The sequence below is a fragment of the Kogia breviceps genome, chromosome 5 (assembly GCF_026419965.1).
Source record: "Kogia breviceps isolate mKogBre1 chromosome 5, mKogBre1 haplotype 1, whole genome shotgun sequence".
NCBI classification, from domain to species: Eukaryota; Metazoa; Chordata; class Mammalia; order Artiodactyla; family Physeteridae; genus Kogia; species Kogia breviceps.
In genome coordinates, this window is record NC_081314.1 from 124,742,720 (window position 1) to 124,769,878 (window position 27,159).

At 35.2% G+C, this 27,159-nt stretch overlaps 1 protein-coding gene across 2 annotated transcripts in view; it reads left to right on the top strand.

Annotated features, from left to right (window-relative positions):
* The window catches only part of CHODL (chondrolectin), a 407,133-nt gene that overhangs the window by 343,480 nt on the left and 36,494 nt on the right, over positions 1-27,159 (top strand). The window lies entirely within an intron of this gene.

The following is a 27,159-nucleotide window of genomic DNA, read 5'->3' on the forward strand; positions in this document are numbered from 1 at the left end:
TTATATCCTTATCACATTTACAATTAGAAAAGTCACTGCATCTCCCTTTAGGCAGAGGGAGTAAAGGGCATGGAGAGAGGTTGGGAATATTACGCTTTCTGATCAATTTCCACGTGGAAGGAAACAGTCATTTTCTCTGAAAATTTTCCGAAACCTTATTCTCTGTTAAACTTTGAAAGAAGACAGCATTTTTTCTTCCTGCGCCCTCCTTTTGGAGAGGAGCTAATACCCCACCTATACATACTATCCAGAGATGGTAGGTCCACAGTGCCAAAATTATCTTGTCTGTCATGTGTGGATATAGCCCTCAGAGAGATAAGCCAAATCTGAGTCTCCAGCTGTCACCTTCATGTGGTCACTCCCCTGATCCTAGCCGCTACATCTGAGTATCTTTCTGGAAACAAAAGACTTTTTAAATGGTCAGAATGGGACAATAATGATAATGAATTCATGATCTCTATGCAACTAACACTGAAAATTCATTCTTTTATTTACCTAAAACTTTATCCAGTTGCATCAGAAGTTCTTTATACTTCAATAAATATAGCATAAAGGTGTTTCAAGAAAAATGTTCATAGTTCAGTAACAAAATATTAGCAACTTAGGAATATAAATTTGAATATGGCTACCTTATCAATTTTATGGGAAAATTAATATTCAAATATTCCCTTTGCAAGTTAAAGTACAGTGGACAAATGATTGAAATCCAAAATTCTTCCCTCCTTTGTGAGTGAAAAGTCCGAAGGTTTCTCTCCTGTCTTTCTCCAATGCTCAATTAGAGATGTTCTCAATGCATAGAGAGCTGGGCTGCATCAGCAGCCTCAGTGGGATCTGTGTCTGTCTGGAGTAGGTTCAGTTACCCAGTAGCTTCCATATTCTCAAAACCAACTTTGACATGCTTGACCTTTTTTAAATTGAAGTATAGTTGACTTACAATGTTGTGTTAATTTCTGCTATACAGCAAAGTGATTCATATATATACATTTATACATTCTGTATACACTAGTTTACATCTGCTAACCCCAAACTTGTACTCCATCCCTCCCCCAACCCCTTCCCCTTGGCAACCACAGGTCTGTTCTTTATGTCTTTGAGTCTGTTTCTGTTTTGTAGATAAGTTCATTTGTGTCAGATTTTAGATTCCACATATAAGTGATATCATATGGTGTTTGTCTTTCTCTTTCTGACTTATTGATACTTAGTATGATAATCTCTAGGTCCATCCATGTTGCTGCAAATGGCATTATTTAATTTTTTTTTAAATGGCTGAATAATATTCTATTGTAGGTATGTGCCACAGCTTCTTTATCCATTCATCTGTCTATGGATATTTAGGTTGTTTCCATGTCTTAGCTGTTGTGAATAGTGCTGCTACGCACATAGGGGTGCGTGTATCTTTTTGAATTACAGTTCTGTCTGGATATTTGCCTAGGAGTGGGATTGCAGGATCATATGGAAACTCTTTTTTTAGTATTTTGAAGGACCTTAGTACTGTTTTCAACAGTAGCTGCACCAACTCACATTTCCACCAATAGTGTAGGAGGATTCCCTTTTCTCCACACCCTCTCCAGCATTTGTTATTTGTAGACTTAAATGATGGCCATTCTGTCCAGTGTGAGGTGATACCTTATTGTAGTTTTGATTTGCATTTCTCTAATAATTAGTGATGTTGAGCATCCTTTCATACGCTTGTTGGCCATCTGTATGTCTTCTTTGGAGAAATGTCTATTTAGACCTTCTGCCCATTTTTTGTTTGTTTGTTTGTTGAGTTGTCTGAGCTGTTTGTATATTCTGGAAATTAATCCCTTGTTGGTCTCATTGTTTGCAAATGTTTTCTCCCATTCTGTAGGTCGTCTTTTCATTTTGTTTATGGTTTCCTTTGCTGTGCAAAAGCTTGAAGGTTTGATTAGCTCCCATCTGTTTATTTTTGTTTTTATTTCTATTTCCTTGGGAGAGGAACCTAAGAAAACATTGGTATGATTTATGACATGCCTTGACTTTTTAAGGAGACCAAAGACTTAATAAGACGTAGATTATCACAGCATTTGCCTCAGTCACACTAAGTTAAAAACAGCAAGCAAATTTCCATCTTCCTGAGCAGTTATCTCAGGCCAATTTATGCTTCCAGAACCCAGTATCTTTTACCAAGGAGTGTAGCAGGGACTCGGTGGTACTGAGGATATCATCTCAGTGTTTTTTTTTTGCCAGGATAGCAATTGCTGCTAATTTTCTTTACCTGAACATTGAAAATGAACTGGAACCCTACTGGGACAAGTTAATTTTGGCACAGTGGATCTACCATATTTGGATTATGGCCATTGCCCACCTGTGAATATTACCTTCTCTCTGAGAAAAGGGTGTTTGGAAAAAATATGGTCTTCTTGCAAAATTTTAAATGTACAGTACTGGAAACCTCCAAAACAGATCTTATTTGAGGTTCCTTTGTTTCTCATTTAGTGTGTTAAAAAAAAAAAACCCTCCTAATTTAAGTTATTGCTTAAAAACTTTGTTTTTGGCACCCCAATACTGAACTGAGTGTGGGTTGTATCTAAGACTAAAGCTTTGGCCACCTCTTACAAGCAGACATTTTTAGTCCTGTGTACACTGGCTGTTTCTACTACCTCTTTCCAAGGAATCACTTGAGTCTGATAAGGCTGCATCCATGGGAAGTCTACTTTCTCGTATATACTAAGACTATTTAGAGACAAAGTGAGACCATGTGGTGTAGTGATCTTTGTGCTTATGGACAAACAATAGGAATCCAAATTTAGCTCCTCCAAAGTTCATTCCTTGCCCTCAAAGACAGATAGATCAAAACAAAATAAGAAGTAGCTTAGTTGGGGAAGTGTATATATGTTTCCTTTCTAACCATAACACTAATAATTTCCTGTAACCTGTTTCTTTTTCTTTATAATCTTTGCTTCAGCCATGCCTGCTTAGCACAACTAGGTCTATGTTGTTTAAGGCTGCAGCAGCCTACACCCAGGGGCCACTGGCGCTTGCTGACAGTTCATGCCCTTGCCAAAGAGTCTTAGGAAAATATCCAATGTTATAACACACTGGATGCCATATAGAATTGCCATGATACGAGTCCTGAGGAAGCCAAGAAAATGGTGATGGAGGCAAAAGGCACCTGGGCAAAGGACCATCAAATGGGAGGAAGGAAAACAAACATAGAAGCTTTGTCTACTTCACAATTATTCACATGAGTACTGTATAATTTGCAAATGCAACCAAGTAAATATTTCATGATAGTTTAAACTTACCTAAGCATTTTGGGTCCCCATTAAGGAGAGAGGCACACAGTTGAGTTATTATTTATTTGAAAATAGTAAGCTGAAAGTTATCTACAGGTCAGCAAATAACACAGACAGTTGAATGCACGTAGATTCCTCTACCGTGTACATTATTTAGATTTTTCAGTTCAATGCTATGTAGTACATTATACAAAGAACTCCCATATTCCCTAGGTAGATATAATAGTTTATGGAGGCTGTACATTCAAATAATCTTGGGTAAATGAGAAATCAAAAGCAAATTATATGCTTCATTCTACAGAAGATAACATAAATGTTTGAACAAGGTTAAAGTAGACTATTTCAATGAACTATTTGTACTATTTCCCCCTTTATAGCTCAACTTCTACCATATACTTTGTAAAGTTTTATTATAAAATGATGTTTAAACTAAAAGCAGAAGGCAGTATTATAGTTATTTAAAATAATATAACTTCATAGAAACCATAATAAGTTTAGTCAATATGATTTGACATTGTTGTTTGACATAATTTGACCCCATACAAAAGAAAACAATCTCCAAACACCAAAGAGTAGATTTTCTCCATTTTACACTTTAAAATTTTGGTGTTTGTGGTAGTATTATAGAAGGATAAACAACATACTTTTGAAGAGAGAATTCTTTATTTTTATGTGTGACTCCAAGATGTGCTCCTTATATTAATGTCATGTATTATTACACAAATATGGAAAACTTCAAATAAGGGCAGTAATAATAGCACCAAAAGGGAACAGGTACATTCTGTGGCATTGGATAGCTCTGCCCCAATGGATGCCAAAAGAGACAGAGGAAATGAAAAAATTAAGCACATATTAGAATATTGGTGCTGTCATTTAACACATACAATTGTTTTTGGAATATAAAATGTTATAAAATTAAAAGGAAATGGAATTTTTTTTAAAAAAATGAAAATTTCAGTCCCTGTCTAATACCATTTTAAAGATTTTGAGAGAGATCCTACAGGCCAAAAAATTAAAATAAATGGATTAAGTAATTTCCTGCTGGATAGAGAATCTAAAATGCTAATGAGTTTACATTTAGAGATTTAGTTCTCAAACACAGATTTGATTTATTTCTTGGCTTTTAAACATTATTGTAACAGAGCCCCAGAAAATATACAAAAGAGGAAAATAGAATGATTGCTCATACACCAGGCATCATGGGTCAGGAGGGTAATCTTACATAACTCTCAAGGGCTGCATTCATTCAATCAAACTTGATTTAGGATAAGAAGCAACATAATTTTTTATTAATAAACTTTAACTTTTAAAACAGTTATAGATTTTCAGAAAATACAGTACAGAGTTTCTTTCCCATATACTCCCTCTCCCCACAATTTATCATATTAACATCTGGATGAGTGTGGTACATTTCTTACAATTAATAAACTAATATTGATACATTATTAACTAAATTATATTTCTTACATTAGGGTTCACTCTGTATTTGTAGTTCTATGGTTTTTGACAAATGTATAATGTGTACTCACCATTATGGTATTATACAGTGTAGTTTCATTGACTTCAATCCTCTGTGCTCTACCTATTCATTCTCTTACCCTGAACCTCTGATAATCACTGATTTTTGTTTTTTATACTGTCAACATAGTTTTGCCTTTTCTGCAGTGTCATATATTTGGAATCATAGTATGTAGCCCTTTCAGGTTTTTTTTTTTCTTAGCAGTATCTTTTTTGTCTTCTTTTCATGACTTGATAGCTCATATCTTTTTATTGCAGAATAATATACCATTGTATGGATGTACCACAGTTTACCCATTCACTTTTTTTTTTTTTTTTTTTTTTTACCCATTCACTTTGAAAGGATATCTTGGTTGCTTCCAGTTTTGGGCAATTATGAACAAAGCTTCAGCTTTGTAAGTCTTCAGCTTGTTTGGGTAAGTATGTAGGAGCTAGATTGCTGGATCTTATGATAAAATTCTTGTAAAAAACTGCCAAACTGTCTTGCAAAGTGGCTGTACAATTTTGCATTCCCACCAGCAATGAACGACATTTCCTCTTGCTCTACATTCTTGCTAGCATTTGGTACTGCCAGCTTTTGGGATTTTAGCCATTAGAGATTTTGGCTTAGTATTGATTGAGGACATCTGAAAAAAAATCTTTTCAATATTCATAGTCATAATACCATTAAGACAATAAAATTCATATAACAAAAAATGGTAGATATAATTGTATCTAAAGAATTACACTGAGAAAATGTATAAAATTAGGATATAAATTATTTCAATAGTCTATTAAATTGAACTTCCAAGTAAGCTGTTTACCTTAAGGTAATACCCTTAACACAAAATATTACTGCCTGCTCTTCTTGTTTCTTTCATGAGGAATGTACTTTTATCAGTGGGGGTCAGACACTTTTTCTTTTTATCCTATTAGAAATACTCTCTGAAATTAGTTGTAAGAGGATCATAAGATAACTAGTTTTCCTCTTTATATCCCCCATCTCATTTCTCACATACCTTAGGCATTTGATGTATTTAGCAAAATCTTAACATTTCTTAGAATAGAAAAGGGATTGAATCAAATCAATATTTTTAGTCTAACCACTTAGAGGCTGCAGTCCATTGAATTGTAACCTAAAAAGATATGTTCAAATTCTAACTCCTATTTTCTGTAAATATGATTGTATTTGAAAAGTGTCTTTGTAGATTTAATTAAGGACCTTGAGGTGGGCCCTAAATCCAATGACTAGTGTTCTTATGAGAATAGGAGAGGACACAGGCACACACACAGACGGGGAGAAGGCCATGTGAAGACAGAGGCAGTGTTTGGAGTGATGCAGCTACAAGCCAAAGAATGCCAGGGGTGGCTGGGAGCCATCAGAGGCTATGAAGAAGCAAGCAAGACTTCTTCCTAGAGCCTTCAGAGGGAACATGGCCCTGCCAAAATTTTGATTTCAGGATTCTAGTCTCCAGAACTGTGAGAAGATAAATTTCTATTGCTTTAAGTCACATAATATGTGGTAGTTTAAGGCAGCCTTAGCAAACAAATGCAGAGTATTTTTAATACCTGAGTAATATCTGGTTAATATCTCATTCTCAGTAACACAATGATATAAAGAACCAGGCTATCAGTTTAATGAAGCTGAATTTAGACCTTAACTATAGATAAGGTCACTGATCTTTTTGTGTTGGCAATCATTCTTTATTTCACTACTGTAAGCATGTTAATGCTTAAAAATTGCAATGCTTGGATTTAATAAATAGGGAATTGCTAAAATATTCACATACTTTTTTATTTCAATAAACGCTTACGGTACAAAATCATTTACTTGATTTGGGAAAGGTAATCAAAATTTAGCCTTACTGTATTTGAACCCAGTTGCCAAAGGGTAATTTGCTTATTAATTTGTTGCTAATTTAATAACAGAGAAGTCTTCTAATTTGAAGGCCAGAAGATAAGCTGACTTAGTGAACTTCCTTGGCTAAGGATATGAACAATCAAGTATTTCATAGACAATTATTTTGAAAAGTGTTTTCTTTCCTTGATGTATTAAACTAGGACAGGAACCATTTCTAATTCAATAGTGAACAGCTAATATAATAAATTGTTTGACTTAATCCATTTCCTAAAATCTCCATCCTTTAAATGCAGAAAATCATTTGGAATTTAGAGATTGTGCCCATTCCCAAGTTTTTCATTTAAGGGTCTTTTTATAACCACTTTCTTAAATTATCTGTTGCTTCTTTCTTTTTTTAAATTGTTTTGAAGTATGATTGATTTACAATATCATGTAAGTATCAGTGTATAGCACAGCAATTCTGTTATACATATATACATATAGGTATGTATATATTTTATATATGTATGTATATATGTATGCATATTCTTTCCCTTATAGGTTATTAAATAATATTGAGTATAGTTCCCTGTGCTATACAATAGGTCCTTGTTGGTTATCTATTTTATACACAGTATTATGTATAAGTACATCCCAGCCTCTTAATTTATCCCTTCCCCCACCCCCCTTCCCCCTTTGTTAACCATACATTTGTTTTCTATGTCTGTGAGTCTCTTTCTGTTTTTGGAAATAACTTCATTTGTCTTTTCTTTTTTCTTTTAGATTCCGCATATAAGCAATATATGATATTTGTCTTTCTCTGGCTTACTTAGTATGATAATCTCTAGGTCCATCTATGTTGCTGCAAATGGCATTATTTCATTCTTTTTTATGGCTGAGTAGTATTCCATTGTGTATATGCACCACATCTTTATCCATTCATCTGTCGATGGACATTTAGGTTGCTTTTATGTCTTGGCTATTGTAAATAGTGCTGCAATGAACATTAGGGTGCATGTATCTTTACGAATTATGGTTTTCTGTGGATATAGGCCCAGGAGTAGGATTGTAGGATCATGTGGTAGCTCTATTTTTCATTTTTTAAGGAACCTCCATACTGTTCTACATAGTGGCTGCACCAATTTACGTTCCCACCAACAGTGTAGGAGGGTTCTCTTTTCTCCACACCCTCTCCAGCATTTATTATTTGTAGACTTTTTGATGATGTCCATTCTGACTGGTGTGAAGTGATATCTCATTGTAGTTTTGGTTTGTATTTCTATAATAGTTAGCAATGTTGAGCATCTTTTCATATACCTTTTGGCCATCTGTATGTCTTCTTTAGAGAAATGCCTATTCAGGTCTTCTGCCAATTTTGGGGGTTGTTTTTTGATATTGAGCTATATGAGCTGTTTGTATATTTTGTGAATTAATCAATCCCTTGTCGGTCACATTGCATCCAAATATTTTCTCCCACCTCCTTTCACATATATGAGAGAGAAGCAAAAGCACATTTTGATGCAGTTTATGTTTTATAAACAATTTTTATTAAAGTTTGTAAAGCTTTTTAATTGTTAAAAAGTTACTTTTTATTCTAATAATTTACAGAATTAGTCCTTAATTGAATGTTCCATGTTTCTTAGTAATTTTATGTAAATCTTCTCACTTTTGACAAAGGCTGATGCTAATAGAAAAGTCACTAGGTTTTCAACAGAATGAGACCAGATTTTCATCTTTGTCCATCTTGGTCCTTAAAAGTATAATATCCTGCACAATTTAACATAGGCAGTAAATACTCTGTATGTATCTACATCTGCTAATGCTAGCTTATCATTCAATGTCAGTGATTAACTTGAATAATTTAAAAGGAAAGTTCATCTTGAAAAATCATTGTTAGAGGATGCCAGCCAATGTAAATAAAATATAACACTTTAGATGGTAAAGATTAATCCATTCATTAAACTCTGAGTTTTAAATTCAGTGGGTTTTGGATGTGCAGATCAAATCAGTTTTAAAACTATCAAAATTATTCAATTATATTATTTGGTGATCTTTGGGTTCACAAGAATTTTGTTTTGCTTAAATCTGAGAGGATCTTCACTGAGTTATTTTTGTGATCATGAGGGAAAGAGTGGAGATAGAAGCAAAGTTTAAGAGCCATCTGAGTATCCATTAGCTTTTGACATATGAGGGAAATGTCAACTGAGACAGCTGATATATCTTTCTTTTCAAATTTTGAATGAAGTGCTGCAATATTCTCAAGTGATTGCCTAACAATTTATAAGTAAAAATGTACACATACATAAGAGCGAGCATATAGTTTGCTTTAAAATTTCAAATACTCTTCCTGCATTTAAATTGGCAGATCATTATGGATTTATAATTTCAAGTTTCATTTCTAGATAACATTGTACTTCTTGTTGTAAGTGAAATTATAAAGAAATTTTCAATTATATTAATTTGCAGTCTTTAATCATGGCTTCTTAAAACTCTACCATTCCCAAGTTTTTCATTTAAGGATCTTTTAAAATTACTTTCTCTCTCTAAGACAAATATCATATGATATCACATATGTGGAATCCAAAAAATATGATACAAATGAATTTATTTACAAAACAGAAATAGAGTCACAGATGTAGAAAACAAACTTATGGTTACCAGGGGGGAAAGCGAGGGGGTGGGGAGGGGTTGAGGAGTAGGGGTAAATTGGGAGATTGGGATTAACATATACACACTACTATATATAAAATAGATAACTAATAAGGACTTACTGTATAGCACAGGGAACTCTTCTCAACACTCTGTAATGACCTATATGGGAAAAGATTCTAAAAAAAAGTGTGTATATATGTATAACTGATTCACTTTGTTGTATAGCAGAAACTAACACAACATTGTAAATCAACTATACTCCAATAAAAATTTTAAAAATTACTTTCTCTCATCTAGGTTTTGATCACCAAATAGTATTTAGAAAATAATACATAACTAATTTTATATTAATGAAAGGCATGTATTACTGTGCTCAGCTCAGCATGAGATATTCAGTTTAGCCAGTAAGTTGATATAATTTCAGTTAAAGACAGTCTAGTATTTTAGGCAACCTGGGTAGTTTGATCCGCAGCAAAGGTATGACTGTGATTGATACTTATGAAATATTAATTTGTGGACACCATTCTTATCTTCATAAATTCCCTCATGGAAAAATACCATATTGAAGACAACTGATATAAATCTTAGAGTTCTATTTGCATGCAATGTATGCCAAAATTGAATGGTGTTATTTAATATCCTATTTTCACTTAAAAGCCATTATAGGATTTGAGAAATGGACTTAATAGAAATGTTTCAATTAAAAGTAAAAAATTAATCAAAACCTACTCTTACACATTTTTTTTTGAGGCATAGTTGATTCACAATGTTGTGTTAGTTTCAGGTGTACAGCAACCTGATTCAGTTATGCATATATGTATTCTTTTTCAGATCACACTATTATGCATTTTTTTCTTTAACATCTTTATTGGAGTATAATTGCTTCACAATGTTGTGTTAGTTTCTGCCGTATAACAAAGTGAATCAGCTATATGTATACATATATCCCCATATCCTCTCCCTCTTGCGTCTCCCTTGCACCTTCCCTGTCCCACCCCTCTAGCTGGTCACAAAGCACTGAGCTGATCTCCCTGTGCTATGCAGCTGCTTCCCACTAGCTATATATTTTACATTTACTAGTGTATATATGTCAGTGCTACACTCTCACTTCATACCAGCTTACCCTTCCCGCTCCCCGTGTCCTCAAGTCCATTCTCTACATCTGCATTTTTATTCCTGTCCTGCCTCTATGTTCATCTGAACCATTTTTTTCTTTTTTTTTTTTTATTCCATATATGTGTTAGCATACAGTATTTGTTTATCTGACTTACTTCACTCTGTATGAAAGACTCTAGGCCCATCCACCTCACTACAAATAACTCAATTTCATTTCTTTTTATGGCTGAGTAATATTCCATTGTATATATGTGCCACATCTTCTTTATCCTTTCATCTGTCAGTGGACACTTAGGTTGCTTCCATGTCCTGGCTATTGTAAATAGTGCTGCAATGAACACTGGGGTACATGACTCTTTTTGAAGTATGGTTTTCTCAGGGTATATGCCCAGTAGTGGGATTACTGGGTCATATGGTAGTTCTATTTTTAATTTTTTAGGGAACCTCCATACTGTTCTCCATAGTGGCTGTATCAATTTACATTCCCATGAACAGTGAAAGAGGGTTCCCTTTTCTCCACACCCTCTCCAGCATTTATTGTTTGTAGATTTTTTTATGATGGCCATTCTGATTGGTGTGAGGTGATACCTCATTGTAGTTTTGATTTGTATTTCTCTAATGATTAGTGATGTTGAGCACCCTTTCATGTTTTTGTTGGCAATCTGTATATCTTCTTTGGAGAAATGTCTACTTAGATCTTCTGCCCATTTTTGGATTGGGTTGTTTGTTTTTTTGATATTGAGCTGCATGAGCTGTTTGGATATTTTTGAGATTAATCCTTTGTCAGTTGCTTTGTTTGCAAACATTTTCTCCCATTCTGAGGGTTGTCTTTTCATCTTGTTTGTGGTTTCCTTTGCTCTGCAAAAGCTTTTAAGTTTCATTAGGTCCCAATTGTTTATTTTTGTTTTTATTTCCATTTCTTTAGAAGATGGGTTAAAAAGGATCTTGCTGTGATTTATATCATAGAGTGTTCTGCCTATGCTTTCCTCTAAGAGTTTTATAGTGTCTGGCCTTACATTTAGGTCTTTAATCCATTTTGAGTTTATTTTTGTGTATGGTGTTAGGAAATGTTCTAACTGCCCCAAACAATCTACAGATTCACTCCCATTTACCACTGCAACAAAAAGAATAAAATACCTAGGAATAAACCTACCTAAGGAGACAAATGACCTGTATGTAGAAAACTGTAAGACACTGATGAAATAAATTAAAGTCAATACAAACAGATGGAGAGATATACCATGTTATTGAATTGGAAGAATCAACATTGTGAAAATGACTGTACTACCCAAAGCAATCTACAGATTCAATACAATCCCTGTCAAACTACCAGTGGCATTTTTCACAGAGCTAGAACAAAAAATGTCACCATTTATATGGAAACACAAAAGACCCCGAATAGCCAAAGCAATCTTGAGGAAAAAAAAAAAACAGAACTGGAGGAGTCAGGCTTCCTGGCTTCATACTATACTACAAAGCTACAGTAATCAAGACAGTATGGTACTGACACAAAAACAGAAATATAGATCAATGGAACAGGATAGAAAGCCCACAGATAAAACCATGCACATATGGTCAACTTATCTTTGATAAAGGAGGCAAGAATATACAATGGAGAAAAGATAGCCTCTTCAATAAGTGGTGCTGGGAAAACTGGACAGCTACATGTCAATGAATGAAATTATTATGCATTTTTAATACTCTTTAGAGTGGTAACTGGGAGAAGTCAGTGACTGAAAAAATCTTAAAAAATATCAGCTCTTTGAAAAAAATTAAACTTTGCCTCTTTTTTGTGCTCTGTTTAGAAATTTTTAAAACTTTAGTTTAAAAATCTCAAGGCATCTCTGTAGTTTACCAATTAAGATTCTGTGTACTTTAAGAAATGTTGTAGCTATTGAAATGGAAGAGAAACTCATAGAAACTGGAATCTTACCAGAAACTATTAAGACATCATATGGATTCTTGATTCTAAATCATACCATGGTCCTATAAGATTGTTTTAAAATGAGTACTGTGGTCATCTGGGGAATAGGTAAATAAATTATGGTATTAATACTCATACTTCCAGACATATTGCAACTATGTTAAAGGTCAGATTCTGCCATTCCATGACGTTTAGTTTATTTTTTTAACGTAAAACACAAGGTATTTTTTTCCCATTGCAGTTTATCATTTCTGAGACACAGTACCTGAAAAAATACTCAGCATCCCTGAGTAAATTTCAAAACGTGAACCACTAGAGTTTAGACTGCTTTATATAATAACAGTGATAGCCTTTCCTTTTAACAAAGTATATAGAACTATTGAAATATTTTCCTTCCTCCCTTTTCTGATGGCTACAACCAAAGCAACTCTTGGAAACGATTTTTCTGTGGTCACAATGAGACTATAACCTCTAGAAAGAGAACAATCTGCTCACCCCTACTTATACCTTCACAAAACACCCCTGAGTTAAGATCTCCATTGAGAATAGCAAATTGCTTAATTCCAGTGAAACTTAAATTTTCTAGCAAGGGTCTAGTTTACTTAATAGGTGTCACTTGGGTTTTTTTTTTTTTGTTTGTTTGTTTTTTAATACACTTCCAAAAGAATAATTTCTTCAGGCTACAATGATAGGTCCAAAGAGTAGAGTCCATTAGTAATGTATAATTCTGAACTTTCTAGAAGCTCAAAAGGCATATGGGGGAGAAGAATAAAAGAACAAGAAACAAGTTTGCTCTCTTCTCTGAGTACCCTCCCCCAGTTTTATTGTGATATAATTGACATATAATATTGTGTTAGTTTATATAACATAATGATTTATGGACATGGAGCAAAATGATTATCACGAGAAATTAACATACATCACCTCATGTAGTTATAAATTGTCTTCTTGTGGTGAGAACTTCTAAGATCTAGTGTCTTGGCAACTTTCAAACACATAATACAGTATTGTTAACTATAGTCTGAAAGTTTCTTAATTGTCCCACATATCACAGGTGGAGATAGTAGTAACACTTCAGGTTTTGGAATGATAAGGGTACATGTCCCAGAATAGATTTTTCCAAATTACTGAAAGTTAAAAAATTTTACTAATGTTTATATGCAAACCTTTATAGTAGAACACTTTGAAAAATGTAATTCAGATTTTTCCTTTAAATGAACATATACTTTAAACATTAGGCAATGTTTTTCCTCTCTGAGGAATTCAGGGTCATCCTTATGATCTTTACCTATTGTACTCTGACACTCCCCGGTGTCAATAAGCAACATCAGTTTCTCTTTTTCTTGCCCTTAGGATTCAGGGCTTTTCTAGGAGATGCCTTTCACCTCACCTTCATCATGGACACTTCTGCATTTGCTGCAAACATTTGTATCCCTCTCTGCTCTTGGTAGTCTTCCATGATGTCTCAGTTTCACAGAGTTTAGATGTTGATGAGTCCCAAATTTATATCCGTAGTTCCACACTTTTCTTTAGACTCTACAATTTTTAAAATCTGTGACTACACACAGATGTCTAAGAAACATCTCAAATCAACCAAATTCAGAATTTAGCTCCTGCTTTTCTCTTCCCAAATCCCTACTTTCCAGTTGCCTTCATTTCAGTAAGTACCACTCCAGTCATTCAGTTATTCAGGTTAAATATCTTGACTCCTCTTTCTCACATCTACAGTAGATCCATCCAGTCCATCCAATTGTACAGCCTTAGATGTACCTTAAAACCGTATCTAGAAATTGATCACTTCTCACCGCCTCAATATCTATCACCTTGGTTCAAGCTACCCTCATTTCTTACCTGAGCAACTACAAAGTCTCTTAATCCTGAGCTCTTGAACCTGATTTCTTTGCTTTTTCTCTTGACGCCTTGCAATCTTAACACAGTAGTCAGAGTGGCAGACTAACCCTATCAAAGGTTAATTTTACTTCTCCAAAATTTTTCCATATCATTCAGAGTAAAAGTTAAAGTCCTTAAAAGTGTCTTCAAAGTCTACACACTTTAGCCCTTTTTTTTTTTTTTAATCTCTATTGGAGTATAATTGCTTTACAATGGTGAGTTAGTTTCTGCTTTGTAACAAAGTGAATCAGTTATACATATACATATGTTCCCATATCTCTTCCCTCTTGTGTCTTTTTAGCCCTTATTACCTCTCTGATCTTCCTCCTTCTGCTCTTCTATTGCATTCTGTTCCAGCTATACAGTTCTCTTGCTCTACCTCAAAGATCCCCATCCCCCACCCCTATTCTTACCCCTTGACTGAAATACTCTTTCTTTAAATAATCACATGGCTTGCTGCCTTGCATCCTAAACACACACACACACACACACACACACACACACACACACACACACACACTCTCTCTCTCTCTCTCTCTCTCTCTCTCTCTCTCTCTCTCTCTCTCTCTCTCTCTCTCTCCCTCCCTCTCTCTCCCTCTCTCTCCCTCTCCCTCCCTCCCCCGCCATTATCGCTTGATTTTGTTCCATAGCACTTGTCAGCCACTAGCACATGATGTCTTTTAATTGTGTAGTTTGTTTATGTCCTGTATTGCCCTACTCTAAGCTCTAGGAAGCAAGGATTTTGGTCAGCTTTGTTCAGATCTGTACCCCAGTGCCTGGGACACTAAACAGCATGTAGGGTGATACACAATAACTATTGAATGAATGAATTACTTAAGTTAGAGGAGAGTAAGTCAAATTAAAAGCAATCAGTGGCCAAACAATGAGTCCAAAGGGAAGGAAGGTTATCATCAGAGTCTAAACAAGTCTGGGGAAATTTTGGTGGCATGGTCTTGGTGCATTGTGAGTTTGCCTATTACATTCTGGAAATTCATGTCTGAGACCTGTATGTTTCAAGATGAATGAACACTGATAATACTCACTGCTTTTTTAGTAGCCAGCTCTATTGGCCATCACCCTCTTTTGTATTTAATTTCCTTTTTTCTGTCTGTTCATCTGCTTCAGTTGATTTTGGCTCTGGGGCTCAGTAAATAATCATGACAGCAAAAGGCAACAATTCTGGAGTCTTTAGATCTGGTTGTGGAATATCTTCTCACTTTTTATTTAGCAGTTCAGTGTTTTTTGGTCATTGTCAATGAAAACTTGACTATGACATCTGTCTCATAGCTATAGGGAAATCTATAGTTGAATTCCCATTTCAGCTTTTGGATTTCCTGACAGTTATGGAAGAAAATTATACTTTTGGAAGATTGCCAAAGTTTATTCCTTAAAGAACATCTAGAAATGTGCTGTCCAGCACAATAACTGCTAACTGTATATCTCTTTATATTTTAATTTAACTTTAAAGCAAAATAAAATTTAAAATTCAGTGGTAGCAGCCACATATCAAGTGTGTGATGGTCACATGTGGTTAGTGGTTCCTGTATTGAATAGCATTCACCTAGAACATTTCAATTGTCACCCAACACCTTATTGGTCACACCTCTCTAGACTTACTGTTGCTGATTGAAATTTATCATAAGTTCATTCATTTGAAAATATTTATTCAATGATGAATATCTGAGAGCCTTCCAATTAAGTGGGCCACTGGAATATGAAGAACTTAGAATTCATGTACAAAAGTAAACAATAAATACTATGTAGTAAATGTTCCACTAGAGGCATATACAGAGTGCTATATGGGCGTAAATAAAGCAGTAATTTTGTCTCAGGTATGGGAATGGTCATGCAACACCATTTTGAATCTCTTTTTGCTAGTTCCATAACAGTCAGAAAAGAAATAGTTGAACACTGATGTCTAGCAAGTTTATATTTATTATCGAAAAAAGCCAATCAATGTCAGTTTGAACGTTAACTAATATCATGGCTTTGCCACTGCCCAAACAATATTGTAGTTAACAGCAATTTTAATGTCTGAAACCACCATAATTGCCCTCAGAAGTCAATAGATCAATAAGAGAGTCTTTTTGGTTTTAGATATGAGTATTGAGAAATACATCACATTTTGAAAAGGTTGCTTTTGATCATGACACTCTAGACACATTTAAAATTAGCTTGAGGAGGGGATATGGGGATATATGTATACATATAGCCGATTCACTTTGTTATACAGCAGAAACTAACATAACATTGCAAAGCAATTATACTCCAATAAAGATGTTTAAAAAAATTAGTTTGAAACCTAGATAGAAACAAGAGAATTTTTATTTTTAAGATCTGTAAATTTAGACTTAAAGCAGCGCAAACAGGCATTTATAGTTTTATTATTTAAATTTAATGAGTCTTTGCATGTTTTTATTGGAAATAAGTATTAAACTAAAAGAATTCATAAAGCCAGAGCTAAATAATCATGTTCTAAATAAATTTAAAACTTACATAAACTATAGTTAAAATAGTAAATTATCAAAATTACTGAGATAAATATTTTGGACTTTAATAAAAAACTTGATCATGAAACAAATTTATAGAAAGATTTCTGTAAGTATTGAAATGAGAATAGTTTTCATTCATTCCTTTTATTCTTTATTTGCACATAAATTATATGTTGAGATTCTCTTATGACAGTATCACATTTTAAAATATTTATCTCCAAATGGAAATTGCTAATGATCCTGCAGTGAGATGTGTAAATACCATGTTTACCTTAGCTAGATATGCAAACTAAGATGGAAGCAAAAGGCCTAAGACCATCACATTATTTGGAAGAAGTGATGGTGCTCTCATTTAAAGAGCAATCACTTATATTGATTGCATTCATCATTCAGGAAACACTAACAGAGATGCAATGATTTGTTTGTTTTCTAAGTTGTTAGGTGATGTCAAGCAAATTACCTGGGTCCAATTTCTGATACATGAAAAATTTTTCTTTTGGCATGTGTTACTGCAATTGTGAGTAATGTTCTAATCGAAAGTACATCTTTTGAGACTCTCTTATAATTTAGCTACAAATAGCCAGCTTTAGATTGCTATTTGTACATTTTCAGCCTTTAATATCTGTAAGGCTTGTAAGAGTACAGACTACTTATTGTTTATGAAACGATTATTAGCATGACCAAAATGCCTGTAACTTCTAAGGAGGCAGAAAGCAATCTTTTCTGATCTAGGATTCAAACAAAATGTCCACAGTGACTGGTCATTTTGTCTTATTTAGTATACACCAGTCAAACAACAAATGTTACTGTTGTCCATTCCTCATTTTTGTCTGTGTTGGGACACAGAGAGCATTTCTCTGTTATTCCAGCCAACAGGGTTTAGATACCTTAGCGTGGTACCAGTCATTTGGTGGGCTGAACCTAGAGGTAGAAGAAATTAGTGGGAATGTAGAAGAAATGAAAATGCTGGAGGTAGACCTTGGGTGTGAAGGGAGCCCAGCTGAGACTAAATATGTTTGAACGAGGGTAAGGTAAACAAGACTAGAAGCTAACAAGCTGGGGGCATCTGATCTAATTCTGGGTGTGCATCTTAAAAGCCACTTAGCATAGGCCAATGCAGATTTCAATTAACTATGCCGCTATAAGGATTTTTATCTGTAAAACTGAGGCACTGGAACAAGAACCAAGCCCAGACAATGGGTTAGGTCAAAATGAGTTTATTCAACAATTGTCAGGGTTTAGCCAGGGCAGTATTCTCACCACTGTAAACAGTGAACTAGAGAGAAAGTTGAGTGGAGAGATCCTTGGTTACTGAATTAGCTAGTTTATTCTTGCTCTACTGGAAGGGTTCAAGCTAGAAATTCTAAAATAAATGGGCAACGATGACAAGTTTCTCATCAAAAATTTCAATGATGCTACGGTCTCTGAAATTATTTTTTTCCTATCCATGGACTCTAATAAATTTGTAATGCTAACTTTATCACTACCTATACTTTATCACTTCGGATATCCAATTTCCTTCAACTTTCACTGGTTTAAATTATGACTTGTATTATTACATTAGCCCAGCATTCTCCCTTCTTTACCTTTTAAAGTCTTATCCAGTAAGGGAAAGTTAAGTCACCTCATTTTAAAATCTTTACCAGGTCTATTCATCATAACAAATCACACCTTCCTCTGGACTTCCTGCTTCTTTAAATCTAAGTAGTACTTATTTCATACTATGGTTCAGATTCTATATTTTTCTAATTAGATTGTATGCTTAGGATGGATAGGAATAACATCTTAATTATCTATCTCCCTATCACCTAGCAAAGTGGTTTGCATATAGCAATCATTAATTAACATCTTTTCAATCAAGTTACATGATATTTACACAAATTCTAAGCCTGACTCAATGAATCACTTATTGTTCTCAGGTTACTTAGCCTATCTTGCCCTCCTTCCTTCATTTGTAAATTGAAGGGGGGCAACTTATTCTCACTGTAGATTAATTTTATAGTTAAGGAATACAAATAAGGATGAAATGGGGAAGACAGTCATTGACTCAGTACATATTTATTGAACATCTAAAATTTGCCAGACATTCTTTTGAGCATCATTAGTTGCTAGAGGAATCTCTCTTGGGCCAGCTCAGTGCAGACAGTATTTGAACTTTGGCCAGTATCACACATGAGACAGCTACCTAATATCCCTGATTTACAGCATAGATCAACCTCACATCTGCCCCTGCTATGATGTTTGGCTGATACTTTTATTGTTTGGCTGATACTTTTAAAAAAGAGTATGGAAATAACAAGAATGTAAAATTAGCAACATATGAACAATAAGAGGTGAAAAGTAGAGTCCAAAAGGGTAAAGTTGGTAAATTAAAATACTAAACAGGAAAATATAAGCAAAGATAGTCATGATAAAACAACCACGATCATCCTAAAACATTAAACATAATTTTGGTAAAGAAGTTGCTATGGTTTGAGGTTGCTGTCCATGATCTGGAGGCAGCTTGCCTCATTCTCTCCAGGCTTAGGATCTTGCTAGGTAATTCACTAATGGGAGAGAGAGCTCAGGCTCATATCCTTTAATTTCCACCATTACGAGGAAAAATATTGTTCTCTGAGTCACCTCCAATGGGAAACTCCTATCACTACAAAATAAACTTGTTCAGCTGGAGTGGGACTAACCCTCCTATCCACCAACCCCACCTTGGGAGATTGGGCAATTGATCTTCACAACCATGTTTGCAGGAGCAATCAGGATTGCAAGCATCAGCTGCATGTGGACAGAAATGTCTATGAGGCCAAGCAGAGCAGAGAGATATAGAGTGGCAAGGTCTTGATATCCTTTGGGTCCCTTCATCCAGTCATGCTCAAATTTCAATTCCTTGACTTCCCATTCTTTGCTTTAGCTAGCTTGAGTTGGTTTTATATATGTACCTTTGCGTGTGGGTGTGTGTATGTACATGTAGTGTATAAATGTATATGTATGTTTCACTTACATCTGAAAGAATCCATGTTCTTATTAGTCTAATATTTAGCATATTTAGTTTGTTTGGCTTCAAGCCATCTGTGATTCAGAGGCCAATTTAATTCTTGAATTTATTGTCTGGTTTAGGTTTCCCTCTAAAGGTTATACACAAGAATTTGACTGGTCCTGGAATCTTGGAGCCCTTACAATGATCAAACATTTGTTTATCAGGAATTCTCTGGGTCAAGACTACATGGACCTCAATAAAGCACTCTGGGGACTATCTGGAAAAGAAAAATCCTGAAGAAGCATGATTCTGAAAAACTCACTCTCTCTAGTCTAGAAAAATCCTGCAGAAGCATACATCTGAAAAACTCACTATTTCTAGTCTAGAAAAACGCACTATTACTAGCATACATCTGAAAAACTCACTATTTCTATATTCTTCTATACCTGGAAGCATCTTTTCAAGTCTCAGTTAGATTGGTTTCTGCACGGGGAGGATAGCGTAGTATTTTCATCTGTGTGCAATTGTTAACCTTGATTTAAATAATTAACAAAGAGATATTATTATTATTCAGCTTTGGAAATGGAGTCAAACAATGAATTTTGAGTACAACCAGGCAAGATAAAACTTCTAAGAACACCATAAATACAGGGATGTAAAGAGCCTCACTGCCAGTAAAGTTCTATATTATGGATATGAAACTATTATAATATTTCATGTGAAGAGGAATTGAATAGAAAAAATATTAAAAAGTAAAAAGAGCCAATGACTAGAAGGTTTTTAATCACATAAGTGGGAGAAATGATCAGAAATTGAAGAGTGATAATCAGTAAAAGTCATGGAAATTGAGAACCAAAGCTATTGGTCCAAAGAACTCAATCAGTATATTTTCTAGAATGTTTTATCTCCAATATCTATAAAGTGCTGTCACTGGCACCAAGAGAAAATCATAGGAATTGTTTCCTTGAGTTACAAAATTAATTCAAATTACATTAATACACTTTTTAAAAAGAGGTTCATATCCACACTAGGATATTACAGCATTCCCTACAAGAAATAGTTTGTATAAGGGTCTTGGAGGCCTCCCTGGAGAAATGGCCAATGAAATTTGAGACTCACAATTGACCAAACAGAATGCCAGGATCAATAATCCAGAACAAGGAAAGGCAACAGGAATGTCTCCAACTCCTGAAAGAGTAAGCTGTGTGTGGTGGGTACATAGGGCTCACCAGATACCACGTGTGCTGCTCTGTTACTCAGATTCCTCTGCAGTTAGGACTTACAGGCTGAGGCAGTTCTCAGTAGGTGTGCTTCTGCCATTTTTCTTTCAGTTTTCCATCACAGTCACCAGTGCTAGATGGCATAACTAAAAAATAAAATCTACCCACATGGGATTCCATGATCACAAAATAAACTTTTGTTGTCTAAAGCCATTGAAATATACATATCAACATATATGTATATTTTTAACACAACAAGTCAGGGAATTCTCTTCTCAAGAAAGAATATATCTGTGAGCCTTGTGATACCTCCATGGAAAGGATCATAAAACTAAAAGAAGCCTATCATTACCAAGAGGCCAGTGTTAGAGGCTGACTGAGAGAATACCATCTGCTGGAAGAAAATCGCCTCAATTTTGGAGACCCTCTAAACTATCACAAGGGAGTCCCAGTGGAATGGGCGATGAGAACCCCAACACTGACCATGCTAAATCCCCTTGGGACTCTGAATACTGAGTCGGACTCCAGTTTCCTGAGTTCCTGTGCCTGGAGCCCTATTGTACTCTGCTGCCTGATTAACTGAGGTCCCTCATATGCTCCACTACTTCTTGCCAAGCTGACTCTTAGAAAACCTCCGACTTCTGTCAGAGACTTGTTGTGAGCCCCTCCTGTAGTGGAAATCAGACTGCCTGGCTTTAAAATACTGCCTCCACCACTTCCAAGCTGGATGACCCATTCCAAATAGTTTTTTATCACTTTAGTCCCTCTCTACCTTACTTAGCTCATCTTTAAAACAGGGATAATACTTGTACTTACCTTATAAAGTTGATATGAAAATTAAATGAGACACCTCATTAAAGTGTCTAGAAGAGCTTATGTCATGGCAAAACACTCAGTCATGGTTAGCCCTCCTTATTGTCAATTGTAATTAACAGTTAATTAGTTGTAATTGCCCAATGTTCAAAAGATGCTGAGAGGGCTTCCATGGTGGCGCAGTGGTTGAGAATTCCGCCTGCCGATGCAGGGGACGCGGGTTCGAGCCCTGGTCTGGGAAGATCTCACATGCCGCGGAGCAACTAGGCCCGTGAGCCACAACTACTGAGCCTGCAAGTCTGGAGCCTGTGCTCCGCAACAAGAGCGGCCGCGATAGTGAGAGGCCCGCGCACCGCGATGAAGAGTGGCCCCCGCTTGCCGCAACTAGAGAAAGCCCTAGCACAGAAACGAAGACCCAACACAGCAAAAATAAATAATTTAATAAACTCCTGCCCCCAGCATCTTAAAAATAAAAAGATGCTGAGAGCTGGTACTCAGTAGAAGCCCTGACAGTTTCTGGTTCTCCATCTTGGAGATTTAGATCTAATCTCTGAGATTTAAATTCCAGACACAAATTAGTATGGAGTTTGTTATATTCCCTTGGGATTGAGAACTTGGACTTTTGTGCCCTTCTTGAATATGCCTCATTCTTCAAACCTTCACATTCCTGTGATTTCAAGCATGAACTATATTTATAGCATTTTGTAGAAAAGCTGAGAGGGTAGGAGGTTATAGACTTCCTATATAGAGAGGGAGTGAAGTATTCGAGTTAATAGTTTCAGAATTTTAATAATTTTTTTTCAACTTCTCATAAAAGGTACTTGTTCTTTCTTCAGTCAAGATAGTACCTCTGGCTGTTCTTTACATGCAAGGGTCTTCAGGGTGCTGGTAAATATTCCATTTCTTTATTAGGATGCTTGTTATACAGGTATGTTCACTTTGTGAAAATTTGTAGACTGGACATTTATGATTTGTGTAATTTTTTGAACGCATGTTATACTTTGTGAATTTTACATTTAAAAAGGCTTGAATGGAAGTGCAGTTTAGTGTTCTTTACATTCCAGGGTTGATTTTTCTGCTAGACTGGAAAAGTTTTACAAACCCACACATATGTTCATTTTATGATTTGTGGTATTACATAAAATAGTTGTTATTTAGGTAATAATCCTAAGTATGCAATTATTAAGAGGTGATGTATTTCATTTGAGTTAAACACACACACGTGCACTTAAAATCTTGTCATTCTTAAAAAGGTAACTAGCTCTTTTGTTTACTCCTGAGTGTGTATCTACTGTGTTTGGTCTTGTATTGAAGGGCAATTGCTTATTACCTGTAGATGTCACCTTATAGACTCAATTTGCCCACAGGTGGAAAAAATTCTGTTCAACGAATTATACAACTTGATTAGGTATTCTTTGTTAAAATTGAAGTGTGGTTGATTTACAATATTGTGTTAGTTTCAGGTATACAGCAAAGTGATTCAGTTATACATATATGTATATATCTAGATTCTTTATTTGATTTTATTCCATTACAGTTTATTATAAGATACAGTTCCCTGTGCTATACAGTTCCCTTGCTGTTTATTTTATATATGGTAGTATGCATCTGTTAATCCCCAATTTATCCCTTTCCCCCTTCCCCTTTGGTAACCGTAAGTTAGTTTTCTATGTCTGTGAGTCTACATCTGTGTTGTAGATGAGTTCATTTGTATCATTTTTCTAGATTCCACATATAAGTGATATATTTGTCTTTGACTTACTTCACTTAGTATGATAATCTGTAGGTCCATCCATGTTGCTACAAATGGCATTATTTCATTCTTTCTTACAGCTAATGTTCCATTGTGTGTATGTATATTATGTATGTATGTGTGTGTGTATATATATATATATATATATATATACACACATACACACACACACATATATATATACACACACATATATATATATGTATATATATATATATGTATACACACCACATCTTCTTTATCTATTCTTGTGCTTATGGACACTTAGGTTGATTCTGTGTTTTGCTTATTATAAATACTGCCACTATGAACATTGGGTGCATGCATCTTTTCAAATGAGCTTTCGTCTTCCAAGTATATGCCCAGTAGTAGGATTGCTGGATCATGTGGTAACTCCATTTTCAGTTTCTTAAGAAACCTCCACACTGTTTCACAGAGTGTCTGCATTAATTTACATTTCCACCAACATTGTAGGAGGGTTCCCTTTTCTCCACACTCTCTCCAGCATTTATTACTTGTGGACTTTTTGATGATGGCCATTTTGACTGGTGTGCTGTGATACCTCATTGTAGTTTTGAGTTGCTTTTCTCTGATTAGGTATTATTCTGTTTAACATTTAAACTGCTTTTTAGAGACATACAGGCCTTCTTATAGTGTTAATATAAATTAAGCATATTTTAACAATTTAAAAGAAGAATCTCTTATGTAGTTGAATGCAAAATCTTCAGAATATATTGTGAATTTTTAAAAAAGGCAACATAAACATTTGTATGTTATTCAATTATCTGAGTAAAAAATTCTAGTGGGAAAGAAGACAGACTATATATTTTTCTCATATATGCTTAAAATATAGGCGAAAGAACACTTGAGACTAATATAAGTGACTTTTTGGTGGAATCAACAGAAACCAGGAAAATTGGGAAAACAATTGAAACAAGATGACACTTTACAGTAAATATCTTTGATTTCTAGTTAATGAAAAAGTATAGATTGCATACTCAAAATTATATAACCTATAAGCACACAATAACTGTCTTAAGATAGTAATTCTTTAGATTTTAGGGACACTTATCCTCAAGACCGATATAAAATAAACGGACACACACAGACAATACACTCCACCTGGAGGGAGGATACTGTTAGCAAGGGGCTCTAGCACATCGGAAGAAAAGGCAGGAAGAGAGGGCAGGGAGGAGGTCTAAAAGAGATGTGGGACAGGAGCCAAAGGTGAACGCTGCTGCCTTGTAAGTATGTCTTTTAATGACTGTGAGGGCTGCCAACTTTGGGGAAAAACGGAGGTACATCATTTTCACAAGGGTTCTTCCCCTTCACGCTTGGGAAATGAATTGCTTATTTCTCCCAGAGTTCCAAGGGATGGATTCATTATTTTAAGTTATAGATAAAATGAGTTGTGATCGAAAGAAAATGCTTTGCATTTTCTGTCCTAGATAGAAGATACTCTTCCTGTCTCTTAGCAATACTCATTGAAGTGCTGCTATAATATCTTGTTTTTTATATAAATTGATTTTTTATTATAGTCCTCTGGAACTTTTCATGTTTCCTGTCATTTATAATAAAATAAATATATGGATTCATATATTTAAAGTAGTTGTTCAAAGTCTATTTTAAAGCAGTAAAAGTTGTTTTTAATTTTTTTTTCTGGGGACAGAGAGAGAGAGAGAAAAACAAATAATAGTTACATCCCAGAGAAAAGGTTCAGCCCTTGTATACGTAAAGCTTCTAAAATCTTAGGTTAGCCAATTTTAGTTTTCTGCATCTTCTAGCCAAGCAGACTGTAAGGAAAATAATTGTCCTAAATAATATAAAAAATTCTAATGGTGGTAAGTGCCAAATAATTTTGCTATGAAATTAGGGTTCTTAACATGAAAATTGTCAAGATTTCCCGTGTCTATTTACGTTAAAAAATATTGTTTAGGGCTTCCCTGGTGGTGCAGTGGTTGAGAGTCCGCCTGCCGATGCAGGGGACACGGGTTCGTGCCCCGGTCCGGGAAGATCACACATGCCGTGGAGCGGCTGGGCCCGTGAGCCATGGCCGCTGAGCCTGTGCGTCCGGAGCCTGCGCTCCGCAACGGGAGAGGCCACAGCACTGAGAGGCCCGTGCACCGCAAAAAAATATATATATATTGTTTAAAATTTTACAGCGTACTTGTAGGTATGCAGTGGGTATTTAACTTTTGTCAATGCAAGACTCATATGAAGAGGGAAAACATGTTAATTTAGGAAATAGAAAAATCTGTTCACTTATTGGAAATTCAACTTGATTTGGATTTAGAAAATCTAGGTTCAAGTCTAAACTCTTCAGATTACCCGTTCTGTGATGGGGCAGGAGGATGGGGCCATGTCTCTCTCCCATGCTCAGGAGTCTCATGGTTAAATGCAGATGATAGTAGCTAACATGCTGGGTGGTTAATGGAATCAAACGAACAGGCATACCTTGCTTTATTGTGCTTCACAGATACTGTGTTTTTTACAAATTGAGGACTTGTGGTAACACTGCTGAGCAAGTCTATCAGCACTATTTTTCCAACAGCATTTGCTCACTTCGTGTCTCTGTGTCGCATTTTGGTAGTTCTCACAATATTTCAAACGTTTTCATTATTGTGTTTGTTATGGTGATCTGTTGTCAGTGACCTTCGTTAATACTGTGACTTGCTGAAAGCTCAGATGATGGTTAACATTTTTTTAATTTTAGCAACAAAGTATTTTCAAATTAGGGTATGTACATTGGCTTTTGAGACATAATACTGTTGCACACTTCATAGACTACAGTGTAGTATAAATATAATTTTTATATACACAGGGAAACCAAAAGATTAATGTGACTTGCTTTATTGCGATATTCGCTTTATTGTGGTGGTCTGGAAACAAGCCTGCAGTATCTCTGAGGTATGCTGGTAAAATTGTATAAAAACATTTTCTAAATCTTCATGATCCATAAAATGTTATTATTCACTTGCTTATAGCATAGATTAACTGGAAAATTTACAAGTCTCCACAATGCTTTTTTGGGTAGATACATTTGCAAAACAAAAGACCGTGAGTGACAACATCTGAATTAAAATATTGCTTTCCAATAAAAAGTTGTAGCTTTCTAAAAAACCAAGACGTTTGTGTTGATGTCACTATTATGAGTATTACTACCATACAAGCACTCACCATAATAAGTTGGCTATGGTTGGACTACTAATTTTTCAGTTTTGCATCTTTTCATTTGATAGGAACAAACTTAGCCATTCTGTATGACAATGCCATTTGTTCACAATTTTTAGAAACTAGTAATATTAACCTGATTGACTTTTCTCAAGGCTTCTTCCATCTTACATTTTATCCTCATAAATTAATTAATCTGACAGTTTACTGCAGCCAGTAGTTTAAATTTTCAACCTGCTGTGGTCACATACATACTATGTGGATGCTGCAACATAAGATAGTGCTGTAATAGACAGTTTCAAATTTAGGGATGTGTGTAGTCGTTAGGGCGTATCTACACACCAGAAACCTCCCCATGTAAATTGCTTTTCGTGCCATGTTTTTTTCTTAATGCTCATCTGTAGTGGCAAAATGGTGGGTGAATAAACCAACAGATGGTTTTATCTCAATGGCTGAATCATGGACTGCGTCATTAGTTTCATATCTGTGCTGCACAAGGAATGCTGGCTTTTCTGTGGGCATCTGGCTGGCAGTTCCTCGACGGTTTGTCACACACATAATCT